Genomic DNA, 12,845 nt, shown 5'->3' with positions numbered 1-12,845 from the left:
GGGGGCGGGACGCCTGGGCACCGCCTCCCTCCCGAGTCTCCAAATCAGGAAGGGCCTGGGCGCCGAGAGCGTCTATGTGAGCTTGTGACCCAGGCCGGTGATTCAAGAAAGCTAGAACCCATCCTCAGCCCTGGAAATCTGGGGACAGAGGCTCACAGCAACTTAGAACCAGCGCAAGAACCACGATTCCGGAGTCTGATTACTGAAAACACAGTATCTCAGCCCTCAGCCTAGCTTCCCACAGTCAATGCGTGAGTTAGCCCATTCATCTCACAGAGGGACAAACTGAGGATCAGGGAAAGGAACCACTGCGTGTTAGTGGCGAACTCTGCTAGGGCCTTCTCCACTCCTCTAAGAAGGTGCAGTGGTGCGTTTTGGGCCTCTCAAACCAGAGTACAGAGAACGTAAATAAAGATTCCCAGATGTATTATCAATCCAAGTGGGCTGGAATGTCATCCTATTGGCTAAAGTCATCCTAATGGGACTTTTCTTTCATTTTTGTTATAGTTTACTCATTTTAACTTTAATTATAAGTAAATTAATGGGAGGACAGCCATTATTTTAAGGCCTGGGGCCTCAAGTAGACATGAGCTCCAGCTTGCTCTCCTCCTGGAGAACTGAAATCCATTGGGTGGTGCAGCATTCTTTGACACACACACTCAGAGCACAGGACTGCCTGCAAGTCATTATAGCCAAAGCTTTCAAGGCTGTGGAGCTGGAACCTGGCCTGGCCCAGCCCAGCCCCAAGACCCCACCCTTCCTGTCCTATGTCCAGCAGCTGAGTACATTACCTTGCCCTTAGTGTCAATACTGGTGACCTTCAGGTCAACCTACGCCTCCCTTTCCTAATGGGACCACAAAGGGATGTTCTGCTTTCACACCCTCTTAGTCCTTGCTAGCAATTCACACTTCCAGAGCTCCTAGGGGTGGGCCCCAATGAACAGGACAGAACCCCATTGGAGGGGCTACTCCTCCAGGAAGACAGGCCACAAAGGGGCAGCAAGGAGTGGAGGCAGGGCCTGTAGGTTCAAGCCCCAGTTCCTACAATAGTTTTGCGAGGCCCTCAAACTGGCCTATTGGACTCAGCCTCATCTGCAAACCAGGAACTTCTCCATGGAGTTGGTTAATCCATTAATGAAATGTGCAAAAAACACATAACCTGCTCAGACCCTCGCCCACAAAAAAAAGGTTCTTTTCTCTAGACCACTATGGCCAGCCCAGAATCACAACATCCCCTTTGTTTCTAGAGCCCTGCAAATCCTGGATTTGCTCCTTGAAGCAACAGAGCTGGGTGCAGATTCGCCCACCGGGCAGCGGGAAAACGCGGAGTGGGAAATTTGGAACGGCATGCAGGCTGGGCATGCGCAGTCACGACGGGCTGGTTTGAGAAGCCGCCAGGGAGCTGCTGCGACTGCCTCGCGGCCCTAGGCAGGGGCGGGGCCCGCCTTATATGGGAGCTGCGTGAGGACAAACTGCGCGGGCGCCTCCCGCGGGGCGGGTCCTAGCACACCTATCTCTTTGCGACAGCCACTGGCACCGCCTTCTGCGCACAGGTGAGTGTCCTCAGCGCACGGAACACCTGAGGGTCCCACTCTGGGCAAAATCCGCCCAATTCTGAAGGACTTAACGGTGTTAAACTTTTTAGGTGTTCCACCTACTCATCAATCCCATATTCTGTGTCCGGGGTTTTATCGCTGTTGCTTAGAAAGTTTTATTTATCCGTTATTAATATATTCACAACAGCCTACGTGTGTCTATCCACGCCCTGTCCTGCCAGTGTGTTGCCATTGACACAGTGAGACCATCTCAGCCAGACAGACACTTTCGACCCCAAACTCCAGGCCGGAAACTTTTCAAAGGGAGGCGGGAAGGTTTCTCACCGCAGACTAGACAGAACAAGCGCACACTAAGCAGACCGGGAGACTGAAAGGAATTTCTGTAAAGGATGTTAATTATAAGATACGGAGTGTGCACATCGCGTCAAACTTCTAATGTGCATATTTTAAAGTACTTTATACACTTGAATATGCTAATACGAGTCGCCTGGGGACTCTAAAAACCTGCAAAGATGAATTCTTTAAGTCTGGGGTGGAGTCTGATATGCTGTATTTCCAACAAGTTCCTGGGAGTGTGGATGCTGCCCGCCTCTTGAGAAGGTTTAGATGATCTCTGGTAAACTACAAGAGAGGTTTGTAATGTGGAAAACACACAGGGCCTCTAAATCTGGGGCCCAAAAAATAATGAGTAGATTTCCCAGGTTCATATCACTTACGCATGGATTTGTAACTAATGGCCTGAAATTTAGTGGCTTAAAACAAAAACAGCTTGGGAGCAGCAATTAGCCTAATGGCTATGTCGCTGGACTCCCACGTAGTTGACCGCGGTTCGAGTCCTGGACCCTGTGACTTAAACTCACACCGGGCACGTGTGCGTGTGTGCCCAAGATCCCGAGAGGAGAATGGAGGAGAAGGGATTGGGGAGTGATTTCTCGCTTTCTGTCTCTCAGTCTCTGTCTGGCGAGTACAGGCGCCCTGTAGCAAAAAAAAAAAAAAAAAAAAAAACAAACAGCTATTACTCCTCCCTATTCTGTAAGTAGCTGGTTTCACCTGACCTTACCAGTATGGCTAGGGGGGCTGGGCCCAGCTGGAGTGATGAAAAGCTGGTGTCTTTCTGTTTTTCAAATTCAAAAAGTTTAGGTCAGTTTACTTCCTGGGCAAAACAGTCTTTCAAGAAGGCATGCCCAATTGGACAGGCCTCAGTAGAGGTCATGTGGCCTGAAGTCCCATTGACCAAAGACAGTCACATAGCTAAGCCCAGGGTCAGTATGGAAGGGACCATTCATTAGAAGAGGGTGGGTCGGGGAAGCCACTAAACTTCTACCACAGAGTCCATGAACTTGGAAGAGAAAAAGAAAAAAAAAAAAAAAACCACACCTTTAATAAGTCCCAGGTTGGAACCAGCAGATGGCAAAATGGTTATGTTGCTGGACTCCCACATGGCCCACCACAGTTTGAGTCTTGGACCTGGCAGCTTGAAACTCACACCAGGCACATGTGCCTGCTTGCCCAAAATCCCCAGAGGAGAATGGAGAAGGAATTGGGATGTAGTTATCGCCCGGGAGCGGGTGATTTCTTGCTTTCTCTCTGTCTCTCTGGTGCTTGCACATGCCTTATAGCAAAAAAAAATAAAAATAAAAAGGCAAAAAAAAAACCCTCTCTTTTAAAAGAAAAAAAAAAGGGCTCAGGTTAATATTAGTGTTAGTAATACCTGAGATCACTGGAAATCACAGATATTATCATATTTAGTAGGAATCGTTGCAGCTGTCCTAAATCATTCTTAGATTCATTACTACCTGGACACCATGGCAGTCACTAAACTGCCACTAACTGTAAACATGGGTATTACTTTATCACAAAAGTATTTCATAACATTTTTTTCTTTTTATTCATGATAGAGCATATGTGCCCATGTGTGAGTGAGAGTGAGAGAAACAGATGAGCACCCTTCATAAAGTCTGGTCACCCAGTGATCCCTAGTCCATCATATCCTGGGCACTTGCAAGGGTCCACCTGTTTTATGCTGACCAACAGGGATTCCAATAGCAGCCATGGTCACCAAGTGGGATCCAGTCCCTTGAGCAGTGCATTACCACTGCAGTGTGGAGCCAGCCCTATTTTCTAATATTCTGATAGTTGTATTCCAGTATAATTAACTTCTATTTAACCCCATGTATTTTATTTAAGTACATTTTAAAATGTTATTTTGAAATTGTAGTTTTCACCAACCAAAATACTCATGGCACAAAACAATAGTTTCAGAACAATTCAACTTTTTCTGAAAAATAAAAATGTTCTTTACTCATCTTCTTTTTTTTTTTTTTTTTTGGAGAAATTTTCGCTATAGGGCGCGTGCGCTCGCCAGACAGACAGAGAGAGACATAGAGACAGAAAGCGAGAAATCACGCTACCCAGGGGGGATGGTCATGCCGCAATCCCTTCTCCTCCATTCTCCTCTTGGGATCTCGGGCACGCACGCACACGCGCCTGGTGTGAGTTTTAAGCCACCGGGTCCAGGATGCGAACCATGGTCAACTATGTGGGAGTCCAGCAACATAGCCATTACGCTCACTGCTGGTTCCCTTTACTCATCTTCTTAAACTGTGATGGGAAGAAGTTCAAGAAGGATAAAACCCAAATGATTTTAAATAAGAACAGAATACTAACACCAGTAAAATGTGTGCATGTGTGTGTATGTTGGTTATATTTTGCTTGTTTATCTTCATATCTTTTATCTTGGATCTCATATATTGTTGAATTATTTTTCCTAGTGTTTAGCAATCTCATTATTACCAATTAGTTAGTGACAGTGATTGAAACTTCCCAGGTGTTAGCTCTGTTACTTCAAAGCGAGATAGCATTGTGATCCAATGTTCACTCCACCTCAAAATATTTGAGTCATCTTGAAATACTATTAGATGAGAAAAAATAGACTATTCCATCAGTTATGCTTTTTCTATTTCCCTTTCTAGCCTCTAAGAAAATTGAATTATTCTCTCACAAACGTAACTTTTAGAAAACCTTTATAAATCAAAAACTAACAAAGTTAAATTGGAATAAAGGATACAACTGACATCTCCTAACCCCGTCAGTTTTGCTATATGCTACTAGTATTGATAATAAGCATTATATCACACAGTTCTCCTGATGGGAGTGCTTTACACCAAGGAACGTAAGCTATGCTATGAGCCAATAAATAAAAACAAAAGTTCTTCTGATTTTTTTAAAAAATATGTACTAAGCCTCAGAGGCAGAACTCATAGATAACAAATCCAAAGCCAGCATCAATTTCATTTTCTAATCGTAAAACTTAAAGATATATTTAGAACTGTCTAAAATACTAAGCAATAAAAGCAAAGATTATTTGAAAAATTATACTGTTGGGCCTGAGAGAAAACCTGCACTCCAAAGTAACAGAAAAGATCATCACAAAAATCACTTAGTAATTTTAGTAAAGCTTGGCAGGTAGCTATGTCAGACTTCTTTTACAGCAAAAGTGAATGAAGAAATCACAGTAGATTCAATTTAATAGAAACTATCACCCTAAATAATAGTCATTGTATGAACTTTAGTGGAAAAGATTGTTTTCAATTGCATGTAACTATACCTATGGTCACAAATAGTTTAGCATTGATGGACTTGGCAAGTCTGTGTAAACATTTGAACTTTCTTAAGAATGAGAAACCAAGACCAGCAGTTGGCATAGTGATTAAGATGCTGGACTCCGACATGGCAGACTGGGGTTCAAGTCCCAGACTGAGTGACTTGAAAATCACACCAGGTTCTTATGCATGCATGTTCAAAGTTTTGGGAGAATGGAGGAGAAGGCATTGTGGTGTGGCCATCTCCTGTGGGGGGTTATCACTCACTTTCTCTCTCTCTTTCTCTGTCACTCCGGCAAGCTCTTGCACCCTATAGCAAAAATCTCTCTTAACAACAACAAAAAAAAAAATCCAAAAAAAAAAAAAGTGAGAAACCATATTTAGTTAAAGGGATCGAGAAAAGTTTCATGGATGAGTTAGTTTTGGAGATGGGCCTTGCAGGAGGGACAGTATTTGAACCTCCAAGATGGGCAAGGAGGTGACTCCTAAGGTGGAAGAAATACCTTGAACAAATATTTAGAGTTAGGAAAATAGTCTTGTTCCCGGAATAGTGCGAAAACCTCTTTTCCTGAAGCACAGTGTGAGAAGTTTAAAAATAGTTATAAATTCTTCCTTTCCCTGTACTCATATATTGCAATGTTACTTTGTAGTTCCATTCAACTGGAAGTAGAATCTATGAGAGGGTCTTCAAAAAGTTCATGGAAGGTGCATATTATATTTTTAAAAAAAACCTGGATTTTTTTTTTCTTGGCACTGTCATAAACTCATACTTTAATTCTATTTCCTCTATGCTTTTTTTTTTGAGAGGTTTTTCATTATAGGGCATGCGCACTCACCAGAAAGACAGAGAGAGACAGAGAGATAGAAAGCAAGAAATCACCCCCCACGAGGGATGGCCATGCCGCAATCCCTTCTCCTCCATTCTCCTCTCAGGATCTTGGGAACGCATGCACACACACCCAGCGTGAGTTTAAGTCACTGGGTTCGTGACTTGAACCACGGTTGACTACATGGGAGTCCAGCGACATAGCCATTACACTAACTGTTGGTCCCCATCTAGGAGTTTTTTGAAGTCCTCTTGTATTTCTCCACCTCTTCAATGTGGTTGGCTCTAGAAGTTGCTTTGGGCCACAGAATGCAGCAGTATTTATTGACTTCACCTTATTTTCATGCCTTGGTCTCAGCAGGTTATGCATGTGCTAAACTCTTGTTTACAAACATCATTGCTGTCCTGTGAGCAAGCCCAGGCTAGCCTGCTGAATGAAACATGATCCAGTCAAACCCCGCACCATAGCCAATAGCCAATAGCCAGCCATCCACCAGACATGTGACAATAGTCAGCCAACCACCAGACGTGACAATAGCCAGCCAACCATCAGACATGTGAGGAAGGCCACCTTGGACCAGCCAGCCTCCACCAACTCCTTAGTGGGCCACAAATATAAAAGCTGAGGCAGCTGTGAGACCAGCAGATGGTGTAATGGTTACATTACTGGACTCCCACACAGTCAACCATGGTTAAAGTCACACTGGGCACACATGTATGTATGCCCAAAATCCCAAGAGGGGAATTGAGAAGAAGGGATTGTGGCATCACCATCTTCCTGGGGGCTAATTTCTCGCTCTCTGTCCCTCCAGCAAGCACACATGCCCTATAACAAAAAGCTCTCAAAAAAAAGCTAGGGCCGCTCAAAATGATTGAGCCTGTCCAAAGTCGGCGCAACCAACAGACTGACCTGTAGACTTAAGAGCAGTAAAGGGATAGTTGTTTCAGCCATTCACTTTAGAGTATGTAACCTATTGCTTGTCTGCAGATACAGCCCATCTTCTTTCCCCCCACCCCAGTATGTGTATATGTGTGTGTGTGTGTGTTTGTGGTATTTTCAGATGTGTCTTGCTGTTTCATGATCCTCCTGCCTCAGCCTCCCAAGTAGCTGGGATTACAGTTATGTACTACTGCATGAAGCTTTCATAAAGGTGATCAGAGAATGAAACCCAGGCCTCTCATGTGGTCCCAGCCTGCCAAGCAATAGCATGCACACAATATAATGAGAAAAGGCAATCAGGAGTCTTTTTAATCATGTGGAAATAAAAGTGACTTTTGGGAAAAAAATATTAAAAGACATCCTGTGGGCTGGGGCTCTGCTCAAAGGCCTTTGGAGTTAAATTGAGTTGTTGGAAAAGTCATGATTCATTTTTGCATGGAAAAACATAGAAAAAATATGTCATGACTTTTCTAACAACCTAATTGTTTCAAACAGAAACAGTTGAACCTTTATAGTCAATTCTTATTTTAGAGATGAGAAGACCATGGTTTAAATAGGCAGTGTGACCCTGGACGCCCATTTCCACCCCTCTCAAACTTCAGTCAATGAGGCAGGTTCACAGAATGGATGCTCTCTGAGCACAATCTCTGCATTCCCTCTCCCAAACCTCACTTCAGCTGTGCATCCAGTAGGAATGCCTTCTTCCTTCCACCATTCAGTTGAGTTCTACCTTCCCTAATTTTCTTCCACTGCTCCAACTAACAATCATCGCTCCCTCTTCGAAAAGCTTTGTAGTATGGAATACTACTCTTCCATGATTCATTAGAGCGTTTAAAAACTTGGTTTTCTGTATATCTCTTCCAATAAGATTACAAATTGTTTAAGAGTAAAAGCAGTCTTATAGTTCTCTTTACTACCGAACTTAGTAAGTATCCAACTGCCAATTAGCAAAACCAAAAAAGTCATTAGACTGTTCTGTTTCTGTAGGTGGACAGTATAGAAATATGAATTTCTAACTGATGATTTTCTGGCCTTTTTCCTTCCTTTAACGAGGCTATAGCATAAAGGTTATGCCATTTATTACTGACAAGCTTAATTAAGCCTATTACAATTCGTTAACCCCTGTGCTTGCTTTGTAATTAACATTGATTAACACAAACAAGTACAAAATAGGCCATCAGCACTTTCCAGAAGTGCTGATTACAATTATATTGGTAATTCAATACAGTATAGAAGATGGCAGGATAGTAAACTGCAGTCTCTCTACACCAGGGGACAAATGCTACAGTGCAAAACTGAGCCAAGAAACTAAATACTTTGTTCATCTAATTCACTCGATTAAACTTTTACCCTGTTAACCTACCTTACAATGGTTTAAACCTTGGGTAAGAGTACTAAAGGCACAGCTCCAGCTAACTTGCTTAATTGCATTCCTGGGACAAAAGAAGGAAGCGTTTGTAAGCTGAAAGGCAGATGGTGGAGTGTCCAGTCAAAGTGAAGCGGACCCAGAGGCCTGGAACGGACAGCTCTGGACCAGGCTCTCATTTTGCAGTTCTGGGATAAAGTCCAGGGCTTCACGGCAGTGGGTTAAATGGTGAGATGCACAAGAGTGCCCTAGAGACATTGACTCTGAAAAGCTTTGAGTGACTGACAACCTGGAAATAAATTCCACCTGCCTACCCCCCCTCCCCTAAAACTCTTGTATTCCAGATTGTGTGTAGGTAGGCTTCCTTCCCGGATCTCAGCAGTCGGGAGGTATTCTTGATCCATGCAGAGGGGCCTCCCCCGTGCTTGCACAAATGTGGATTGCCAGTAGGAGACAGGCACACATTTTTAACTTTTGTGTGTTTCCAGGAGACTTAGAAGCTGCAGCAGTCTTTACTCTGTACAAAATAACTAAGCGGGCCTCTGCCCCCACTGCACTCCAGGGAAGGATTTACAGAATTGATATCCTCCCAATCAATTGGCCCTGTGCAGATGACTTGATAATGAGGCCATGGAGATCTTACAGTTCATTGTTACTGCTCCAGAAAGTACACTTCGAAAATCATTCAAATGCTCAAAAAAGAGTGTTAGTACAAAATGAGGTGTTTCAAAATCATTGCTGATAGATTTGTAATGTTCATGAAGACTGCAGAGGTACTGAAACTTTTGTATATACATGTGACTCAGAAGACATCTTCCAGATGAGAAAATAATGAAGAAATTTGCTGAATGCCATGTAGCTTCTAGGTATTAAATCGAGAGTATGAACTGGTTATTTATATCCTTTGAGCTTGGGCCTGAACTTCAGCCCCTCCTCCTCAGCAGAAATTGCTAGAAATGGGAAAACAGCTGCCAGCAACAGACCTAAGTAGAGAGAGGAAAAGGCAAAATGAAACAAAACAAGTAAAAAAGTGCACATGGATACAAAGGGGCAGTCTTCTTTTCTTTCTTTCTTTCTTTTTTTTGGAGAGGTTTTTGCTATAGGCGCATGCGCTCACCAGAAAGACAGAGACAGAGAGATAGAAAGTGAGAAATCACCCCCCAGGGGGATGGCCACACCGCAATCCCTTCTCCTCACGGGATCTTGGGCACGCACGCGCACACACCTGGCATAAGTTTAAGCCACCGGGTCGGCTACATGGGAGTTCAGCGACATAGCCATTACGCTAACTGCTGGCTGGTCACAGGGGCAGTTTTAATCAAGACTGTGGCATTGGTGACATTCGTCTTTAGTGTCCACAGCCTGCCTTCCTGCTGTCACCAAGCATCATACTCAGGGTCTTATGTCATACCCAACAGGAGTGTAGAGAATCATTTGATCCTCTTTCCCAGCATCCATTCTCTCTCTCTCTCTCCCTCTCTCTCTCTCTCTCCCTCTCTCTCTCTCTCTCCCTTTCTCTCTCTCTGTCTTTTTATATTTTAGTTTATTCATTTTTTCTTCCATGAGTGTGTTTGAAAGAGAGCGAGAGGGGGCCGGCAGGTGGCATGGTGGTTAAAGGCATTGGATTCCCACATGGCCGGCCGTGGTTCAAGTCCTTTACCAGGCGGCTTGCTTTCTCACTTTCTCTTTCTCTCTCTCACTCTATCCCTCTCTGGTCAAATTTAAATAAACAAATGAATAAATAATAAATAAAGTTAAATAAAATAATTTTTTAAAAAGAAGAAAGAAAGAGAGCGAGAAACAGCATCCCCAACAGGGTCCCCAGGCTGCAATTCAACCCCAGCTTCTGCCAAACTGGATCATGTGAGCTCAGTGTATCCAGGGAGGTCACTGGGCCTGAACCTGGAACCTTTCCATATGCGATCACTTCACAGAGCATTGCTTTTTACCACCGTACCACCATCAGCTCATCTCATTCACTCAGATAAACTCTATTTTTTTTTGAGTTGTAAGTGATAGATACATCCAGACATTTATTTCATTTATTTTTTTAAAAAGATACAAAATACTTTCAGTGGAGTAGAGTGCACATATGTTGAATGTACACCTGCACGAATTGTTTTGTATGTATATACCCATGTCATCACCACTCAGATTCGATTTAGAGTATTTCCACCATCCCAGAAACCTCCCTTGAGGGATAGGTTTTTTATTTTAAAGCCAGGTAGAGGCAGTCTCAGGGGTGCAGCAGAGACATACTGTTCAAGCAATGCTAGACCCATGTGGAAATCGCAGCTTTGGTCTCCCAGTTGACCTATACGTGCCAGGCACCCACACCACAATCTTCGCTGTCTGGGAAGACTGGTTGGTGGCAGAGTAGCAGATCATGGCGAGGGAGTGTGTTGAAGCTGTTTTTCTTTCTCTTTCTGTTCTTTCTCTCATGACAGAAATAAACTGTTAAAAAAAAAGCATATTGAGGCATCCTTTTCATACAATAATATTCACAGTTTTCAGTGTACAGTTCTATGAGTTTTGGTGAATGCATAGTTGTGTAGTTACCAATACAGTAAAGATACTGAAGAGAACCATGCCCACAAAATTCTCCTATCCCCCTTTGGAGTAAATAATCCCCTCTCCATCTCTAACCCCTGGCTACCACTAATCTATATTCTGTTTCTATAGGTTGTCTTTTCTAAAATGACATATAAATACAAGCATATAGTGTGTGGTCTTTCGGGTCTGGCCTCTTTCACTTTGCATAATGTATTTAAAATTCATCTATGTTGTGTTACCAATAGTTTCATTTATTATTGAATAGTATTTAATTATACCACCATCTGTATGTCCACTTGCCACTTAAAGGACATTTGGGTTGTTTCCAATTTTTTTTTTTTTTTTTTGGAGAGGTTTTTGCTATAGGGCGCGTGCGCTCGCCAGACAGAGAGAGACAGAGAGACAGAAAGCGAGAAATCACCCCCCAGGGGAGATGGCCATGCTGCAATCCCTTCTCCTCCAGTCTCCTCTCGGGATCTTGGGCACACACGCACACGCACCCGGCGTGAGTTTTAAGCCACCGGGTCCAGGACGCGAACCACAGTCGACTACATGGGAGTCCAGCGACATAGCCATTACGCTAACTGCTGGTCCCGGTTGTTTCCAATTTTTTGACAGTCATAAATAAAGCCACTAAAAATGTGCACATTTAGGGATTGTGTGAACCCAAGTTTTCATTTCAGGGGGCATAAAAACCTAGCAAGTTGAAATTCTTGGTCTATGCTATGTGTAAATCTTGCAAAATAAAACAGACAAAAAAGGATAAAATTGTTCCTTGGAGTGGGTACACAATTTACATTCCCACCAGCAATGTATAGGAACTTCAATTGTTCCATAGTTTCAGCAGTACTTGTCATTGCCAGTTTTTCTTAAACCCATTTTTTTCCTTAATTTGCCAGAAGTGCATCTGCTTGCCAGAGAGAGACAGAGAGGGAGAAGGAGAGAGAAAAAAACGATAGTGAGAAAACATCCTGTATGGGGGATAGTCACTCCAACCATCCAGGACTCAAACTACACAGTCAGTCATATTTAAGGGAATCAGCTGCCTTAACTACCATGCCACCAGCTGGCCCTAAAATCAGCCTTAAACTTCCAACTATGTATATGATAGCAACTTGGTTCATACTAATTGGGCAAGTCATAGTGATGAGCCTAACCGGAGTTTCTTTACTCATTTGGTCCAACTTTGTTTAGCTGTTTGTCTCAAGCAGCACTGGCCCAGTTTCCCTAGTGCAATTGTCCGAAGCGTAACTCTTGTTCTTACTTGGTGCTACACTACAGGTTATGTCTGACAGGTATGACTCCTCACTTCCTTTTGGCATCTATTTTCTTTTTTTTAGTTTGTTTCTTCCTTTCTTCCCTCAGTGAGACAGAAAGACAGCACCCCAAACAAGGTCCTGATGCCAGGATCCGCTCCCAGCCTCGACCCTCCCCAGATCACAGGTACCCATTCAATCAGCACACACAGGGAAGTCTCCAGATGCTAACCTGGAACTTTCTTATGTGGGTCAGCTTACAGAGCATTGTTTTTTGTTTTTGTGGGGTTTTTTTTGTTTTTTATTAAGTAACTTTTTAAATTTAAATTTACATTTAATTACATGTATCTTTAGTGTACAACATTGCTTTTTCCCGCACCCATGTGTATCAGTCAAGACAAAAACATTGCTATATACATTATCATCAGCAAATAGCTTTTTATTTTTCTGTCAATTAAATATATTTTTCTTCCCCTATTCCCCTCCCTCTGTTACCCACTCTGTGCTACCCCTATCCTATCTATAGTATCTACAGTTGCCCTCCCTGCTACAATACCTTCTAAAGCTTTCAGTTTCTGCCATAGAGCTCAGGCTTTCTGTATATATCTAGCTGGGATATACAAAGTCTGTCTTTCCTAGTCTGGCTTGCTTTGCTTAGCATTAAATCTTCCATATTCATTCACTTTGTATCAACTGTCAGGGTCTCATTGCTTTTTTTAATGGTTTAGTAGTTCTTAGAGTACATA

General features: G+C 43.1%; 1 long non-coding RNA gene across 1 annotated transcript in view; it reads left to right on the top strand.

Moving 5' to 3' along the window:
- The window catches only part of LOC102499402 (uncharacterized), a 12,732-nt gene extending 452 nt beyond the window's left edge, over positions 1-12,280 (top strand). The window contains exons 2-3 of the long non-coding RNA XR_003548589.1: positions 1,248-1,553; positions 12,209-12,280. This is a non-coding gene — a long non-coding RNA (uncharacterized LOC102499402). The remainder of the gene's footprint in view (positions 1-1,247; positions 1,554-12,208) is intronic.
- The last annotated feature ends 565 nt before the right edge of the window (positions 12,281-12,845 follow it).

The sequence above is a fragment of the Tupaia chinensis genome, unplaced genomic scaffold, assembly GCF_000334495.1.
Source record: "Tupaia chinensis unplaced genomic scaffold, TupChi_1.0 Scaffold000101_1, whole genome shotgun sequence".
Taxonomy (NCBI): Eukaryota; Metazoa; Chordata; class Mammalia; order Scandentia; family Tupaiidae; genus Tupaia; species Tupaia belangeri.
The sequence above is the reverse complement of the archived record's forward strand: the minus strand, read 5'-3'. Positions and strand labels throughout refer to the sequence as shown.